At 45.3% G+C, this 18,864-nt stretch overlaps 1 protein-coding gene across 3 annotated transcripts in view; it reads right to left on the reverse strand.

The window, feature by feature from the left end:
• CERS3 (ceramide synthase 3) overlaps positions 1-18,864 on the reverse strand; it is a 198,604-nt gene that overhangs the window by 141,264 nt on the left and 38,476 nt on the right. Inside the window, exons 1-2 of one of the 3 annotated variants that reach the window (XM_077263361.1) lie at positions 13,825-13,961; positions 1,345-1,434 (exon numbers count right to left, since the gene is read on the reverse strand). The exons of 1 other annotated variant lie outside the window; for it this stretch is intronic. The gene's annotated coding sequence lies outside the window, so the exon portion shown is untranslated. Of the gene's footprint in view, positions 1-1,344; positions 1,435-13,824; positions 13,962-18,864 lie in introns of those variants that run through there. One more of the 3 variants, XM_077263362.1, reaches the window with a different exon arrangement.

The following is an 18,864-nucleotide window of genomic DNA, read 5'->3' on the forward strand; positions in this document are numbered from 1 at the left end:
CATAACATCACCCCAGAGGACCCCTTAAAGCAGCGTTGGTCCCCACTGGCCGAATACCACAGGTGGCGTCACGAACACAAACTTTATTCCCTTTAAAGACCTTCCCCCGTTTACATGGACGCCCCAGGGCCACGGACCGGGTCGCCACCGTGACATCCCCTGTGAACCGCAGGACCCGGTACCGAGTACCCCACGGCCCTGGCGGGGCGCTCCACTTGCAATGTTAAGATGTTATGAGACCTAACAGAGAAGGGGGGACCCTGGCACTACAGTCTTGCGCTGACTAAGATGAGCAAGGATACTAAGGTTACATTCCCACAATGAGCTCTTCCTTAGTGTTAGATATTGCAGATTTTCTGTACTCATTAAGTATAGGTTGCTTGCGTTTAAAAAAAAAAAACCTCACCAAAAGCTCATTGTAGTAACTTACCCTAAGCTAAGGGGGAACGTTTCTCCTTGCGGAGAGTGGCAAGCCGGCGTAAGGAGACTTGTAGGTCATGTAATGCTCCTGTGGGAAATAAGCAAATAGCCTCTTCAGTGAGGAAGTGAGCTAAAAGTGATCATCTAATTGTTCACCTGGGATCCGTGCACAAAAGATTAGACTTGGCTAGTCAGGACCCCAAGTCAAGCTCTCCAGAACACTCACCTACTGTCAAGGAGACATGTAAGCTTTAAAAGTACAGGAGGGTAGTCAGGTGGTCAGAACTAGGAGGTCAGAAGTACAAGCCGTAGGTCAAAATAGAGAATCAAAGAGAAGTAAGTATCAAAATAATCAAGCCCGATAAAGATACAGGCAGGCAGAATTTGGCAAAAATCAGACTAGTGTAACTTACCCAGGAGGCAACAGATACTCGAGCAACAAGTGGCTCCTAACTACTTTACGTAGGCCACCAGGAACATGTCCAGAAACACTATTTACTTGCAGATATATGGTTAATTTGGAGTTAAATGGTGTTAAAATCCTGTCTGCCTGTCTTACTGGAGCAGCAGCTACAGGGAGAAAAATTACCTTATATCTTCCATGTGGCCACTAATTTCCAGTCATCGGGGCAGATCAGGGGTGTATAACTAGGGGTTTCAGCTTGGGGAAGGCGGGGGGGGGGGGGGGGGGGAAACACGTGAGTGGGTCCCTAAGCAGGCAACCACGTGTACAACTACGGTGGCGCACCCTAATTGTGGAACGGGGGAACCTCAGCCAATGACCATGGTATTACTTAAAATAACTCTATGCAAAGACTGCAAAGACCAACATTGATATTACCGCCATATGGTGACATATAGTGGTAGATATCAATGCTGCAGAACATGTAAGAGATTACAGTACAGTTATAGATAGTGACTTACCGCTGACGTTCTTTCTGATGGAGCTGTTCACTTTCCCGTCTTTTCCATCTTGCTCAGACTGACAATACAATTTCTCCTGCCAGGACTCGTCTGTAAAGATTATAACAAAGACATATTTGACTTTTTGCATTTCCAGCACCATCCACATCTATTCTCAACCTGCACGATCTCCTCATTCTGAGCCACTGCTGCCATATTTGTCCCTATTACTGCCCCAGCTGTATGGCAAAAAAACTGTTCTTATACTGCCCTATATAGTAATGCACACCAATGTGTCCCTTACAAAGTAAATGCCTCCTTTGTGCCCTCTAGATAGTAAAATTGGAATGAATGCCCTGTGCAAATACCATAGATGACAGTGCTGTCACAAGGAGGTTTTTTCAAGCATCACCAACTGTCATGGCAGCATCAGGGTCTGTGGATTCCACAGATTCCTGCACTGATTGTGACTACCATACATTGTTAGCTGTGATCAGTGCAGGGTGACTCGAGCCTTGACTCTTAGGCTGGAGTCACACTCAGCGTAAGGCTGGAGTCACACTCAGCGTAAGACAATACGGAACGTTTTTTACGGCCGTAATACGGCCGTAATACGGAGAAATGTTCCCAAAATAGTGATCCGTATGTGCTCCGTAGGCAGGGTGTGTCAGCATATTTTGCGCATGGCATCCTCCGTATGTAATCCGTATGGCATCCGTACTGCGATATTTTCTCGCAGGCTTGCAAAACCGACATCTAATGGATTTATGTGCTCAAATGTCCGTTAAAACATATATACAGTGTGTATATATATATATATATATATATATATATATATATATATATATATATATATATATATATATATATATATATATGTCATTGAGACACATATATATATTCTGTATTTATATTTAATTCAGCGCGATATATGTGAAAAGCCGGTAATTCAATTGCCGGCTTCTCATTTCTCCTTCCCAAACCCGACAGGATATGAGACATGGTTTACATACAGTAAACCATCTCATATCCCCTTTTTTTTTGCATATTCCACACTACTAATGTTAGTAGTGTGTATGTGCAAAATTTGGTTGCTGTAGCTGCTAAAATAAAGGGTTAAATGGCGGAAAAAAATTGGCGTGGGCTCCCGCGCAATTTTCTCTGCCAGAATGGTAAAGCCAGTGACTGAGGGCAGATATTAATAGCCTAGAGAGGGTCCATGGTTATTGGCCCCCCCTGGCTACAAACATCTGCCCCCAGCCACCCCAGAAAAGGCACATCTGGAAAATGCGCCTATTCTGGCACTTGGCCACTCTCTTCCCACTCCCGTGTAGCGGTGGGATATGGGGTAATGAAGGGTTAATGCCACCATGCTATTGTAAGGTGACATTAAGCCAGGTTAATAATGGAGAGGCGTCAATTATGACACCTATCCATTATTAATCCAATTGTATGAAAGGGTTAAAAAACACACACATATTATTAAAAATTATTTTAATGAAATAAACACACAGGTTGTTTTAGTATTTTATTGCTCTCTCAATCCACCGGAAGACCCTCGCTTGGCAAAATAATAAACCCACAATATACATACCATCCGAGGATCTGTCAGGTCCCACGATGTAAATCCTTCTGAAGGGGTTAAATCAATTTACAGGCAGAAGCTGCGCTAAAGCACTCGCTCGTGCCTGTAATCCCCGGGTGCTGAAAGGAAAGCTGGGTGATCTGTACTTACATTGAGTTGCGGTGAGGCGCCCTCTGGTGGATGAACTCATATGAACTCGAGCGTGGGAACTTTTCCAAGGCTCCAGTTCATGAGGACATCCAGCAGAGGGCGCCTCACCGCGACTCAATGTAAGTACAGATCACCCAGCTTTCCTTTCAGCACCCGGGGATTACAGGCACGAGCGAGTGCTTTAGCGCAGCTTCTGCCTGTAAATTGATTTAACCCCTTCAGAAGGATTTACATCGTGGGACCTGACAGATCCTCGGATGGTATGTATATTGTGGGTTTATTATTTTGCCAAGCGAGGGTCTTCAGGTGGATTGAGAGAGCAATAAAATATTAAAACAAACGGTGTGTTTATTTCATTAAAATAATTTTTAATAATGTGTGTGTGTGTGTTTTTTAACCCTTTCATACAATTGGATTAATAATAGATAGGTGTCATAATTGACGCCTCTCCATTATTAACCTGTCTTAATGTCACCTTACAATAGCAAGGTGGCATTAACCCTTCATTACCCCATATCCCACCGCTACACGGGAGTGGGAAGAGAGTGGCCAAGTGCCAGAATAGGTGCATCTTCCAGACGTGCCTTTTCTGGGGTGGCTGGGGGCAGATGTTTGTAGCCAGGGGGGGCCAATAACCATGGACCCTCTCCTGGCTATTAATATCTGCCCTCAGTCACTGGCTTTACCACTCTGGCGGAGAAAATTGCGCGGGAGCCCACGCCAATTTTTTCCGCCATTTAACCCTTTATTTTAGCAGCTACAGCAACCAAATTTTGCACATACACACTACTAACATTAGTAGTGTGGAATATGGAAAAAAAAAGGGGATATGAGACGGTTTACTGTATGTAAACCATGTCTCATATCCTGTCGGGTTTGGGAAGGAGAAATGAAAAGCCGGCAATTGAATTACCGACTTTTCACTAACACCGCTGCGTATTTCTCGCAAGTCACACTGCTGGTCCGTGTGGAATCCGTATTTTTCTCGCCCCCATAGACTTTCATTGGCGTATTTTTTACGCAGTACGCTGACAAACGCAGGATGCTGCAATTTTCTACGGCCGTACAAGACCGTATATTACGGATGCGTAATATACGGCTGATAGGAGCAGCCCCATTGAGAATAATTGTGCCGTTTGTTTGGCGAGTTTTACGGACGTATTTTCTGCGCTCTTACGTCCGTAAAACTCGCTAGTGTGACTCCAGCCTTAGAGATGCAGCTCCTAGGTATTTTAGCAAGAGTTAAATATTTGCTGGGCTGAGATTGATTGCAGTGGTCAGATGCTACAGGAGAACCAGTCATGTCTGCTCTTTTTATATTTAAGCTGGCTCTGCTATACAGGTAATGCCAGCTATAGTTTCTCTATCCTGGTCCCAAGTTGCTGCAAGCGTGTTATGTTAATCCTTTCCTTTTTCAATAGTTATCTTTATATTACTTTGTTGCCTCTCGAGCTTTACACTTTAATTCCTTAGTGTGTTTCCCTGAGAGAGTGCTGTGTGATTGTGCTTCCATTTTGCCCTGTTTATCTTGTTTGTATTCTCCCCACACACTTCACAGACTATTTCTACTTACGAGCATAGTAAGGAACAAGGTTCAGGCATCCCCACCTTCAGGGTTAATCCTGGGGACAGGGATAGCTAGGGACCTCTAGTCTGAGGGTCAGTATAGGAGCACATTTGCTATACCACAGTTGCACCGTGACAAGTGTCCACATTTTGTCCCTAGAAAGTAATGATGACAGTCAATACTCTCCATGTACAGCTCCATAATAGTTTGCTGGGCCTACAGCTCCCCTATACACATTATGATGGCCCACAGCTCCACTATAAACAGTATAATGCCCCCACATCTCCCCTATAAACAGTGTGATGGGCCCACAGCTCCCCTATACATAGTATGATGTACTCAATGCTCCCACAAAACACTGTACAATGACCACTACAGTTGTAACCACACTGTACTGTATAATGGCCCCTACAGTAGGCACTACACTGTATGATAGACCCCTCACTAGTCCTGACACTTTTTGAGGACTCCGCACTGAGTTGGCCCCCACATTTACACCACTGCAATATAATGATGCTCACATTTGCATTTACGCTGTATAATGGCCCCGTTGGCATCCACGCTGTATAATGACCCTCAGTTACTCCCACCCTGTATAATGGCCCCTGCATTTGCACCCACACTGTATAATGTCCTATATATTTTCACCTGCACTGTATAACGGCCCCCACATTTGCACCCACGCTGTTTAATGGCCCCTAAATTTACACCCACGCTGTATAATGTCCCCCACACTTTGAGAGCCCACCACAGTAGCCCTCACACTCCATGAGGGCCCCCACAATAGCCATTACAATGTATGAGGGGCCCTCATACTTTATGATGCCCCCACAATCACACCATACATTTTTTAATTAAAAAAAAAAATCACATACTTCCCTAATCCACAATAATGACGAGCCCACCTGCAAAGTGCCAGTGCACTCACTGGATATCAGAGTCCCGATGCGGCGCAATCAGGTCACCACACCAGGACGCTGGCATACTGTGTGTGCATCGGTGCTTCTGACTGTGCATCCTCCTGCTGTTCTGTAGGCTGCCGTTATAAAGCGACCAGCGGGAGCAGTAGTTCAGGAAGATCATGTCACCCTGCTCTACAGTACAGCTTAACTATATTGGAGTGCATAGTGGTATAAAGAGGCAAAAGCGCATAAAGATGCACCATGCTTTCTATCAAGCATGAGCCACAATGATAAACTTGGTGTATTTTAAGACTATCTAATACATTTATTTAAACATAAAAAAGTGTAAATCTGCCACAATGTTACAGCTTGAGAGTATCCTACAATGTCTTTCACTATAACAATGTCTCAAAGTCCATTGTGTTGCACAGTCCTTCAATGTACTTTTCATTTCTAGGCATTGATGCTGTCTCTCTATTGTACCATTGTGCTCGGAGGTTCAGAAAACATTGCTTCTTGTGTTTGAATTGCGTAATCAATAACCTCGGGATTCAAGAAGCAATTTATTCTGAACCAATCATTATGTGATCTGAACCTAAATTTTTGACAGTGTGGCTCATCACTATATTATGCTCAAAATCATCACCTATTGAACCTACTCGGCCTACACAATCCCAGTACGTTCAGCCTCCAAGCACATATCATGCAGCAGAGGCCTGTATAAATCTAATCAAAAGGGACATAAAGAACCTTCTATCCCAATATCATTTAGGCCGACTTCCCACACAGCGGAATCTCTTAACCACTGAGAGACAAGATAACGATTACCTGAGAAACAACAATAGAAATATTATCACACCAGCTGCAAAAGGCAGTGTTATTGTAGGGATGGATCGCTCCTAGCGATGAGCGAGTGTGCTCGTTACTCAGGTTTTCCGAGCATGCTTGGGTGGTCTCTGAGTATTTTGGGCGTGCTCGGAGATTATGTTTGAGTCGCCGCAGCTGCATGATTTGCGGCTGCTAGACAGCATGAACACATGTGGGGGTTGCCTGTTTGTTAGGAAATCCCCACATGTATTTTAGCTGTCAAGCAGCCGCAAATCATGCAGCTGCGGGGACTCAAACATAATCTCCGAGCACGCCCAAAATACTCGGAGAACACATGAGCATGCTCGCTCATCACTAATCACTCCCAATATCTCAATGAAATATCTAGACAACTATTTGATATATCAGCATATAAAAATATTTGACCCCACTCCCAGGATGAGAAACAAGATCAGCAGTGTTATCACTACCGTAGATACCTTGATCTTAACATACTTGATAAAAAAAAAAACCTGCCACTTTTTTCACTAACCAACAACCAGTGACCCCTGTGTTTTATATATTACCCGAAATCCATAAATCCATAATTAATTTTTCCTTGGCATCCTATTGTGGCTTCCACCGATTCCATCTTGTCGCCACTTTAAATTTGTGTAGAAAAAAATCTGACTCAACTTGTTCAGGATACACGTTCCTTTGTTCTTGATACTAGTCACTTCTTACGTACCATTAGACAACTGTCACCGGTCCCCCCTGACCGCATACTGGTTACCCTAGATGTAAACCGTCTTTAATACAGTTTTTATGTTTGCAAGCTTTCAGCAACAACATAATTCTTCTGGTTAGCCAATAAAGGTATCACTAGTAGAATACTTTTGTCATTTTGGGTCATAAAAGTATTTACATCAATTTTTCTGGCCAACATGGTACCACAATATAATTTTTTATTGTACATCATTTGGAGGCCCCATATTCTCTATGATTCCATGGGAAAAACATTTTGTTATTTCTGTGTATAACACCTAACACATAATAACACAATTGGCATTCATTTACTGAATAGTTGATAAATGTTTAATTACTTGGTGCCCAACAGATGAGACCGCCACACTTAGAATAATGGAGTTCCATAGCCCATATTCTTCTTTTTGCTCAACCACAGTGAGGAAAAGTTTGAATGAACAGTGTGTACCTTGTCACTCCATTCTTTAGTCTATGAGACTGAAGGTGACAGCCAAGATCAGTACTTTCCTTATTTTTATCAGCCTCAGTATTTGGTCTCTTATCAAGTCAACCTGAGGGTAACATAGCCCTTCTCTTCTACACCCTTCTGCAAGGTGTCCTAAAGGGGTCAGGTAAACATGCAATGCACCCTTGAGGGTTAGCACCAGGATCGGATTATCATTATATTATTGAAAGAGTCCTGCTGTAGTATTGTGTCTTGGTAAAGAGTATAAGGCCGTGGTCACACTTGCGAGTGTGATGCGAGAAACTTACGTGAGTCTCTCACATCAGATCCCGGCACTGCCGCCGGCACTCGGGACCGGAGCGTTCAGCTGCATAGAAACACATGCAGCCGCACACTCCCGAGTGCCGGCGGAAGTGCCGGGTATTGAGGCGAGTTTCTCACATTGCACTTGCAAGCGTGACCCCGGCCTTAGTCTAGTGTTTGCAGACAAACGCTAGGGAAGGTGTGCTGCTGTCGATCCATCCACACAGCATCAGTGTTACTGGCTGCACCCACAGGAACCTCTAACAAGTTAGTATTGATGGAGACCCCTGGTCTGTTTGCATTCCTATATTTACTTACAGACCTGTTTGCAGAAATGTAATTTTGAATCCCTCCCCAATTTTCCATTGGGGAAGCAGATTACAACAAAAGACCAACAAACAGCATCAAATAGTGAGAAGATGTAACCAACTTACAACAGAATAGTGACCTCTATAATGGTGGGGCTGGATACAGACATAAGAGGGCCCCTGTGCAAAAACAATATATGGGCCCTTGGCAGTCCAATAATGTGTTCATCAAACACACAAGTGGTTTTTAGTTTTTTTTTTTAAGTTGTAATGGCCCCCTTACCTATTGAGTCCATGAGCAGCTATCCAGGTAGCACCAATGGCATGTCCGTCCCTGTATGATGGGCTTCCAAGAGCAAGTTAGAGCATGCGTATCAAGTGAGAGAATCTTGGCAGTGACTGCATGGTTTGCAGCGACAAGGTGGAGAATTTGTGAAAATATATAGTAATAATAATAATCTATATAGCGCTGTATTCCGCAGCGCTTTATAGTTTTTGCACACATTGTTAGGGCTAGCGGAACGCACCTAATGAATATATAGATTTTATTATGACAGATGCGTTCGCAGCCCGGGGTCCACCGTGCAGGAGAACCTGCTGCTAGCAAATAGCGGAACTAAATGGCGGTGTTAGCTAACTCTGTTGCTTCACAGAGCAGCCGTGAACTCAAAGCACTGCACCCTGTTCGACTCCACAGAGGCACAGGCTACTGCCTAAACAAGAGCAGTCAGTGGTCATGCACGCACATGAAACTCCTCGCCGGAGGTGCCAGCATTCTAAGGGCTTATTTCGGACGGGTCCCTGAATACCCAAGCATACAAACTCCTCGCCGGAGGTGCCAGTGGAGCGCCCCCACTGCCGCAGGGCCGAGGGGTACCCGGTACCGGGCCTCTGAGTCTCTGCTCTGGGGTTGTCACGGCAGCTAGGCCCGGTCCATGACCCTGCTGAGGGGCGCCCAATGAAAGGAATAACAGTTCGACGTGTGGGTGGTGATGATGTTAGGGTGCGGTGCAGGTCGCAGTAAATAACGAGGACACCAGGTTGCAGTCTCTTTACCTCTTTACTGAAGGCTTCAAGATCCTCAGTCCGGAATACGGTTAACCGGGCTGCGCAAGTCCGGCCGGTCCAATGGCACCTCCAGAGTTCCCTTTGCAGGTGGAAATCTGTGTCTACCTTCTAGCGCTTGTGTGTTGTGGTCCTCCCCTGCTGTGCTTACGGGATAGTCCCCCACAACTGTTGTCTGTTTCTGAAGTTCCCTCACAACTCGATTATGATGTTCTGCTTCGTCCCCCAGATCATATGGCTAGGACGCACCCGTATGACGGGTAGGCTCGGAGCTCTTCCGGGACCCTAGTGTCGCCCCTCTCCTGTTGTTGCCCCCTATGTCTTCTTAGGTGATTTGGGTGAGACAGCCCGCCTATAACTAAACAAAGTATGAAGGTGGCTGACAGCACTCACTCATTTGGGCGCTCGTTCCATATCCAGGGAACCCTCCTGGGTAAAGCTTCAGATTCTCACAGAAGAACAGCGCACCACCGGGTGTAATAATCCAAAGAAATCTTTATTCAGCCATATAGCATCAAAGCGATGTTTCGACCATATGTTGGTCTTTTTCAAGCAAAAAGACCAACATATGGTCGAAACGTCACTTTGATGCTATATGGCTGAATAAAGATTTCTTTGGATTATTACACCCGGTGGTGCGCTGTTCTTCTGTGAGAATCTGAAGCCCGCCTATAACTGACTGTCCTGCCGTAGGTTTGAAGTTAGGCCTGGAGCTCTATACTTCCTCGGCGTTCCGGCCACCGGCTGCGCGCCTCAGTAGGATGTTGCCTCGTCTTACAGCACGACTCCTACTGGTGTTTCTCCTTGTTGCGTTGATCTCGTTTCTCACTCAGCACAATAAACCTCGCTTCTTGTCCTTTCTTGGGGCACCGCCGCGATCAGGTGCCTGAACACACTCATACAAGACCACACTGGCGCAAAGTACATAAATAAAGAGCAATACTAGCGCATGGCCATGCGGCCATGCGAGCCTTAAATAGTTGCAGCACGTACAGGACCTTCCTGGAAGGACCAATGAGAGGCTGCTACAGAGCGTGAGCACCTACAGGACCTTAGCTGCAGTGTCTGATCATGTGACCCTCGATCTCCACTGAGAGATCTTACTCTGGGCATGCTCAGAACGAGAAAAGCAGGACTTAGTCCCAGAAGCATCTGCTCGCCGCTGCCCAGCACTGACTTCAATGGCAGAAGCAGGAAAAGCAGCAGCAACTCTCTGTACAGAGTCAGACTGAGCGAGATGCTGGGACCGACGTCTCCGCTGAGCAGACTCCACTGCGGCAGGAGAAGAATGGCAGACCGCAGCGGAGATGGCCCGAGATTCCCCCTGTGCAGAGACGGGAACTCGACCCCTAACACATATGATCATCACTGTCCCGGAAAGGGCTCACATTCCCTATCAGTATGTCTTTGCAATGTGGGAGGAAACCAGGGAACCCAGAGGAAACCCACACAAACACGGGGAGAACATACAGACTCCTTGCAGATGTTGTCCTTAGTGGGATTTGAACCCAGGACTCCAGCGCTGCAGTGCTAACCACTGATCCACCGTGCTGCCCATAATATGTGGTGGAGGAGTGGGAAAATAGTTGGCTTCTATTAAAGAGATAGGAAAGGACAGGAGAAAGAAGGGCTTATAAGGTGAGATATCTGGAGTGCCAACAGTTTGTCTCTTACTTACAAGGAAGAAGAAATTGGAGATGATGTCGTTACCATCAACTCTTGCAGTAATCAGATGAGGCAGGCATGCTTGGCTGAAGGAGGGGACAGTTGAGCTCCTCTCAGGGGCATGGTTGCTTTAGTCAGGCCCGGGACAAGGTATTTTGGTGCCCTAGGCAGATGAAGTTGACGGCATCTCCTACCCCCCACCCGGATGAACCCTCAGCACCCAAGTAAAGGAATGGGTCAGAGACTAAGGTAACAGGACCCCTAAAGTACCCCCTCTTTTTTCACCCCAAAATACCAGCAAAAGTAAAAACCTAAGTACTTTAAGGCCGAGGTCACACTTGCAACTGCAATGCGAGAGACATGCGCGAGTCTCTCGCCTCAATACCCGGCACTGCCGCCGGCACTAGGGACAGGAGTGTGCGGCTTCATGTATTTCTATGCAGCTGAATGCTCCGGTCCAAACCGCTGGCGGCAGTGCCGGGTATTGAGGCGAGAGACTCGCCCCGGCCTAAGTGTGAGGCTCAACAGGGAGTGCGTTTTCAAAGTTAGATATAGAATTATTCATTGTTTGAGGACCATTTACACAATATCTATATAAATATTTATCCCTGATATCCTATATTTTAGATGTCAGACCCCAAAACCGTCATGGAAACTAATACAGCTTAATAATAATGGGCGTTTCAATTAAAGTATCTCTCATTTGGCAGATGCCCTAATGGAAACTAAATAGACCCCATTATAGATCAAGGAATATGGATACGTATGATTGTTTTTAAAGAAGCACTCCTCCCATCCAAATTTTTATTTTCTTAATATATTGCAATCATCATACTCTATAGCACTGTGTACTTACAATTGCTCATTTTGCCTTTTTATCCAGTTAATTCTTCCCTTTCCCATTAGGTCTATGACATCACATGAATAAAAGAGTTCAGAGCTGGGACTGAGAGAACAGCTTGCAAAGAGATCGCAATGAGTGCTGGCTGGACCTACTGCAAAGCAGACAAACAGGGAGTACAGATCAGCTCATCATAAGCTGTTGAATCTCCAAACAGATGGGCATAGAAAGGAAGGCTTATTCTACCCATTTAGTGGATGGACTCCAGCTACTTCCAGGCTGGCCGTTCCAGTACCCCTGGATTCAACTTGCCATCATTTATCAGTAAAGGTAAAGACTGAATTCCTTCGCCTCCTTGCTTCTTCCTGCTGTACTGGTCACTACAACCCCCATCATCACCCCAGGGGCCCGCTCTGGCTGGGGGGAGTGATCCACCTTGCTGCACTACCATCTATGCCCTGGGGTCCCGACATGCAGCACTGGCCATCCCTGGCCAGTCACCTCAGCTGGTGTCCCATCAAAACCATAAACTATTATCCCCTGTAAATATTCCCCTTTCACTTGTCAGGTCAGGGCCACAGTCCTGGGCAATCACCACTGTGACATCCCTGATAGACTGCCTGCTTGGCTACCGAGTACCCCGCCCGTGCAACCGCGACACTAACCTCTCTCCATACTGTGCCCCCATTTCATGCTGCCCCTCTGCATATCCATTCTGTGCCCCTTTTAACACTATGCCCTCAAACTGCCCACCACGCTGTCCTCTCCAAACTGTATCCCCCCAATACTGCTCCCCTGCACGGTATGATGGACTTCACAGCCGTCCATACAGTTCGATATTCACAACATCCCTCCAATATACAGTAGGATGTCCATCACAGCCCCCAATATACAGTATGATGTCCCCCACAGCCCCCTATACAGTATCATTCTCACCACAGTCCCCTATATAATGCCCTCCCATATCCTGTATAGTATGGTATCCCCAGAGCCCAGGTATAATGGCCCCAACAGTCTCTAATATGATGTCCCACACAGCCAACCCCTTTGTGATAGCTCCAACAGCCAATCTCTCATATGTTCCCCATAGCCACCCCCTCATAATTCTCATTCATTGGCAAAATATCAGGGCGCAAAAAAAGGCAGGCTAATATTCACCTAATTCACGCTCCCTGTTCACCGACCACCGTCTCCTCTTGCTTACTGTACAGCAGTGGATGCTGGATGGCGCAATGAATTACAGTATCATGCCATACTACATCCCCTGCGTGCGCCGTGTCCAGCAGAACACAGTCCCGGGTGGCGTAGTGCTGACATCAATCTTACTGAGTGCTGGGAAGGAGCGACAGCCGGGATGCAGGACAAAGAGGGGTCTGACATCGTTCACCTTCGTGTCTGCTACTCGGCTGTCACTGTGCTGAATGTCTGCGGCAGGCAGATGATGCTGGTCAGCCGCAGGCATTCACCCATGTCACCTTTTTTTCCTCCCCAATGTGCGTCCCTCTCGGGTAGGCAGGAGGCAGCTCCCTAGGCGGATGCCTACCCTACTTATCTTCGCCATGGCCATGGCTGTAGTCACAGAATTTTTGGCACACATATACTGGTCCTGTGTGTTATTTTATGATAAGTGACTGTTACAAAAAGGTACCCTAAAGCACCTCTGCCACTTAAACACCAGTGTTAAAAATGGCACATAAGGGGTTTTGAATATAAATCTATAACTAGAATCTAGCAGCTTCAAGTTATGCCTTTAGACAGTAACATATTTAAGGGAACCTGTCATATCTGATACCACTATTAACCTGCAGATATGAGGTCAATTTACAAATTAATAGCATTATGAAGGTGCCCGGATGCTGTAGTGAAAGTACAGCATCAGGGAAAAAATGAAGTTTATTTCTCTGGGGACTCACTGGCTTTCAGTCATGCAGGCCCAGTGCCCAGAGCAATTACAATCACCACTTCTGCATTTTTTCCCACACCTGATTTTGGCTTACAAATACTGATGTAAAAGGCTCACCAAGTACTCAACGTGTGACCGTGGCCTAAGTGTTTTACTCGCAATACACAGTTAAATAATATACTGACAGACACATACCAGCAGTACTTTGCGGTGTGGAACACAAATGACACCAGTCACCAATTAGCTGTAATCTAGCTAATGAAGAGAAATGTCCAAGGAGCTGTAATAATGGGGGTTGAAGTAACTGTCAAATAGCCATGTGTTACCTGTAAGCCAAGAAAAAAAAAACTGCCATCTAGATGTGCCACCTTATCATAGGGCAGCAGATGCTGGTAATTTCTCCTGTTAGCCAAAATGGCACAAGAATAAGTGTGTGCCATTTGGCTAATAGGAGCGACGAAAGAGTACACCAGGATTGACAAATTCACCACTGGCGCCCTGTGCTCTTCACAGATGAAAGCAGGTTCACACTGAGCACATGTGACAGACGTGACAGAGTCTGGAGACGCCGTGGAGAGCGATCTGCTGCCTGCAACATCCTTCAGCATGACCGGTTTGTCAGTGGGTCAGTAAAGGTGTGGGGTGGTATTTCTTTGGAGGGCCGCACAGCCCTAACATTGTGATATGAATATTGGTATTTGGGCTTTCCAGGCATTGAGTATGCTTGATAACACTGTTACTCATTATAGTCATGCCTATTTTATAGGGTTTCAATTATGTGTGTATATGTTTGCAGCACATTGTGTGTCATGACATTCTTTTTGTTTTGGTTCAATACTAGGAGACTTGACTTATTTAACCTATAAGCAAGAGACATTTTGTTATTTATATCTGTACAGCCAATTATATTATGCATATTTGTCTATAACTACAACGTTCCTTTGGTTGTAATATACTATATTTGCGATATATAGGGGTGTCGCTTATCGGTCCTATATCCTAGGCCCTTTTAAATTATTTTATCTGTGTCTGTCTTTTTTGAGGTGTAATAATAAAAGTTTTCTGATTTTTTTCTTATAATTTTCGGGTGTGCATACCATCATTAGTCTAGTCTTTTCTCTTTTTTGCTGTATCAAATGCGACCAATCCACTCAGACATCAGTAGTGGAACCAGCTAGCAGACCATGGTGTGCAGTACCAGTGGAACGCTATGACCCTCAATTTTCCCGTTCAGGAAGTAGCAGCCATCCTGAGCAACCCTGGAAAAAAAAAGACTAAATCTTCACATTTGGCCATAACTGTGAATAAGTTAACTGTTTGAAATTTTCATTTAACCTGACCAGGTTTCCATTTAAGGAGTTTATTTGTTTAAAAGACAATAGGATCATGAACAGTGAATGATTCACAAACTGTATTGTAAATAGTTGGTACTTCTTAAGGTGCTTTCTACTGGTTTTACGTGGAGCTCTTAAAGGGACTGTTCCAATGTTACCTTAATTGTTGATCTGTTTACATAAAAACCTGAAGAAAAACCCGTTGGCATGGCAGAACACCGGGTCTGGATACACGCCTTGTAGCCCACCCAAAGCCTACGTTGGGGGTTGATAACGGGTCCCTCGCATCGTTGCTGCTGTTGAAAAGTTATAGACTTGAATATTAATTTGAATGATACAATTGCACTACCTCAGTACTGAGTAAAAAGTTAAAAATTAAAGAGAATTGAATCTGATATGCTAGAGAGTTTGATAGAACTGACTTTGCACTTGCGACCAGTTAATGTGTTGCACTTTTGAATTAAGACTCGTATACCCGACAGGGTAATTGCCGTTTATAGGAAAGTTCTGCACTTTGATCCTAAAGATAGTATACCCTTAGAGGGTAATTGCATTTCATAATCTATTATAGTATGGGGTTCAATTTCTGAAAGTTAATATATTGATTTAAATATGTTTGCCATGTTCAAATATTAATTCCTCCCATAAAGGGAAGCTCTAAGTTATTAATTTACCTGTTAAAATTGTTATAATGCTTATCAAAAATTTTCATGTCTTACTAATACCTGTTAATTGTTCTTTTCCTTTCCCAGTCCGGGAGTACTAGATTTACCGGGAAGAGAGGGGAGTGTGACGCCCCAGGGTCCTGGCCGTCACAGTGGCATTGCTTTCCCCACGGGGAGAGTGGTGTCACGCTTGGAAGCGATGAAGGATATCTTTCACCAGGTAAATCTCACATACAACACATTCACACTCCAGGCCAGAAGGGGGAGCTCTGAACCCGGATTAAGGGGAGCTGCCCTTATATATTCTGGCTGGAGGGGAAGTTAAAGTAGCAGTTGGTCGAGAGAGACCAAGGGAGCAGAGAGTGCCTGACAGCAGACTGGAGCAGTCTGGGGATAGGAACGTGTTTGGAGTCGTGCAGCCGGAGGTGCTGCAGCCCAAGCATTGAAAGGATTAAGAAAGACAAACAGATTGTGGAGGAGATTGGAGGAGGGAGAAGCGCAGGAAAATAGCGCCAGTGGAACAGAGCTGAGAAGTGGCTACCTCCCTGGCTAGTGCAGACTCCGGTAGCCGGAAGACCGTGACCGTGCTGAACTATATAGTGGCATAGCAGAAACCGGCAGGACAGCTGGATTGTAGATCACCTGTCCGCATTGATACCCAGGTACCTATAGGGCCCGAGTCATGATAGAGACCCTGTAAAACGGCCCAGTTCACCTGTCATATGGGTTGTGTCCTAACCTTTATGGGGGACAGAGAGGAACTATGATGACCATATTTGAAGCCTTAGGCTACTTTCACACTTTCTTCTTATGGCGTACGTCGCAATGCGTCGTTTTGGAGAAAAGACGCATCCTGCAAAGTTGCCCGCAGGATGCGTTTTTCTCCATAGACTTGCATTAGCGACGCATTGCGAGGTATGGCCACACATCGCATCCGTCGTGCGACGGATGCGTCGTGTTTTTGGCAGCTGCGACGCTCAAAAAAACGTTCAATGTAAAGTTTTTTTGTCCGTCGGTTCCACCCCCTCCTCCCCGCTCATCACACTGGGCAGTGGATGCGTCTCTTACCTCCTCCCTGCAGGCTCGGATCCAAAATGGCCGCAGGGCTGCATCCGGGTCCTGCAGAGAGGTGGCTTACCAGCGCCTGCTTGGAGCAGGTGCCGGGAAGCCTCCAGGAGTGCACGTCAGATCGCTGATCTGACACAGTGCACAGCAAAGACCTCACATGACTCTGTGGACCAAAATATGGAAAAATTATAGCTCTCAAAATGTGGTAACTCAAAAAATATTTTTTTGCAATAAAAAGCGTTTTTTAGTGTGTGACGGCTGCCAATCATAAAAATCCGCTAGAAAACCCGCTATAAAAAGTAAATCAAACCCCCTTCATCACCCCCTTAGTTAGGGAAAAATTAAAAAATTCAAAAAATGTATTTATTTCCATTTTCCCATTAGGGTTAGGGCTAGGGTTAGGGCTAGGATTAGGGTTAGGGCTAGGGTTAGGGTTAGGGTTGGGGCTAGGGTTAGGGCTACAGTTAGGGTTGGGGCTAAAGTTACGGTTAGGGTTGGCTCTAAAGTTAGGGTTAGGGTTGGGGCTAAAGTTAGGGTTAGGGTTTGTATTACATTTATGGTTGGGAATAGGGTTGGGATTAGGGTTAGGGGTGTGTCAGGGTTAGGGGTGTGGTTAGGATTACCGTTGGTATTAGGGTTAGGGGTGTGTCTGGATTAGGATTTCAGTTATAATTGGGGGGTTTCCACTGTTTAGGCACATCAGGGGCTCTCCAAACGCAACATGGCGTCTGATCTCAATTCCTGCCAATTCTGCGTTGAAAAAGTAAAACAGTGCTCCTTCCCTTCCGAGCTCTCCCGTGCGCCCAAACGGGTTTACCCCAATATATGGAGTATCGGCGTACTCAGGACACATTGGACAACAACTTTTGGGGTCCAATTTCTCCTGTTACCCTTGGGAAAATACAAAACTGGGGGCTAAAAAATAATTTTTGTGGAAAAATGTTTTTTATTTATTTTCACGGCTCTGCGTTATAAACTGTAGTGAAACACTTTGGGGTTCAAAGTTCTCACAACACATCTAGATAAGTTCCTTGGGGGGTCTAGTTTCCAATATGGGGTCACTTGTGGGGGGTTTCTACTGTTTAGTTACATCAGGGGCTGTGCAAATGCAACGTGACGCCTGCAGACCAATCCATCTAAGTCTGCATTCCAAATGGCGCTCCTTCCCTTCTGAGCTCTGCCATGCGCCCAAACGGTGGTTCCCCCCACATATTGGGTATCAGCGTACTCAGGACAAATTGGACAACAACTTTTGGGGTCCAATTTCAACTGTTACCCTTGGAAAAATACAAAACTGGGGGCTAAAAAAATAATTTTTGTGGGAAAAAAATAATTTTCATTTTCACGGCTCTGCGTTATAAACTGTAGTGAAACACTTAGGGGTTCAAAGCTCTCACAACACATCTAGATGAGTTCCTTAGGGGATCTACTCTCGAAAATGGTGTCACTTGTGGGGGGTTTCAATGTTTAGGCACATCAGTGGCTCTCCAAACGCAACATGGCGTTCCATCTCAATTCTTGTCAATTTTGCATTGAAAAGTCAAACGGCGCTCCTTCCCTTCCGAGCTCTCCCATGCGCCCAAACAGTGGTTTACCCCCACATATGGGGTATCAGCGTACTCAGAACAAATTGTAAAACAACTTTTGGGGTCCAATTTCATCTCTTACCCTTGGGAAAATTAAAAATTGGGGGCGAAAAGATCATTTTTGTGAAAAAATATGATTTTTTATTTTTACGGCTCTGCATTAAAAACTTCTGTGAATCACTTAATGGGTCAAAGTGCTCACTACACGTCTAGATAAGTTCCTTAGGGGGACTACTTTCCAAAATGGTGTCACTTGTGGGGGGTTTCAATGTTTAGGCACATCAGGGGTTCTCCAAACGCAACATGGCGTCCCATCTCAATTCCAGTCAATTTTGCATTGAAAAGTCAAATGGTGCTCCTTCACTTCCGAGCTCTGCCATGCTCCTAAACAGTGGTTTACCCCCACATATGGGGTATCGGCGTACTCAGGACAAATTGTACAACAACTTTTGGTGTCCATTTTCTCCTGTTACCCTTGGTAAAATAAAACAAATTGGAGCTGAAGTAAATGTTTTGTGAAAAAAAGTTAAATGTTCATTTTTATTTAAACATTCCAAAAATTCCTGTGAAACACCTGAAGGG

The sequence above is a fragment of the Ranitomeya variabilis genome, chromosome 5, assembly GCF_051348905.1.
Source record: "Ranitomeya variabilis isolate aRanVar5 chromosome 5, aRanVar5.hap1, whole genome shotgun sequence".
Lineage (NCBI taxonomy): Eukaryota > Metazoa > Chordata > Amphibia > Anura > Dendrobatidae > Ranitomeya > Ranitomeya variabilis.